General features: G+C 28.1%; 1 pseudogene; it reads left to right on the top strand.

Annotated features, from left to right (window-relative positions):
* The first annotated feature begins 227 nt into the window (after nucleotides 1–227).
* Nucleotides 228–403, top strand: LOC124995141 (uncharacterized; annotated as a pseudogene).
* Nucleotides 404–829: the final 426 nt, after the last annotated feature.

Below are 829 nucleotides of genomic sequence, written 5' to 3'. Positions count from 1 at the left end.
TATGTGAACATAAAAATGGATAGAGATTATCAAATACATAAAAGGAAGGAAAGTATTTTTAAAAAGAAAGAGCATTCAGAACATGTGAACCTATAACAAGAGTCTAATAGACACATAATTAAAGTAATATAGGAAGAGGAGAAAGAAAAATATTTGAATAAATAATGGACAAAATTTCCCAAAGTTTGGTGAATGATAAAAGTATTCAGATTCAAGATGCACAGGGAATCATTTCTCAGTCTTTTGGCTGAGAACTATATGGTATCTATTCTCATTAGTTTAATACCTGACACATCCTCTATCCCAGGACAACATATTTAGTGGGTTTTTGGAGCAGAGCTTGTTCCATGTACTCCATGCATCTACCTGGTATTGCAGTACCTCTCAGACTGGTGTAACATACCCATGTTTCTGGTTATTAAAGGTAGTTTTTTATTTTTATCAAAAGAAAAAAATGCACAGTGAATCAAAAGCAGAATATATGATAAAAACAACACATAAGTAAATATATGTCAATTAATTGAAAAGCAAAGATAAGGATAAAATCAAAGTCAATTAATCAAAAAGCAAAGATAAGGATAAAGATAAGGTAAAAATATCTGGAGTTAGGGATCTAAAATTATTTTTAAATTCAATATTAAAATATTAATTTGCAAGTGATATTAATTATTTAATAAGTTTAATATTTTAGTACATATACTAAATATATGAAGGATTAAAATAGGTCAACAATTATGTGAACCATCTCTTACTTCTCATAACAAACCATAAAGTCCAGAATATAGTTGAAAAGTATCTTGCGAGATTCTATGAAATCCAATGAAACAAA

This window comes from Sciurus carolinensis, chromosome 10 (genome assembly GCF_902686445.1).
Source record: "Sciurus carolinensis chromosome 10, mSciCar1.2, whole genome shotgun sequence".
Lineage (NCBI taxonomy): Eukaryota > Metazoa > Chordata > Mammalia > Rodentia > Sciuridae > Sciurus > Sciurus carolinensis.
The sequence above is the reverse complement of the archived record's forward strand: the minus strand, read 5'-3'. Positions and strand labels throughout refer to the sequence as shown.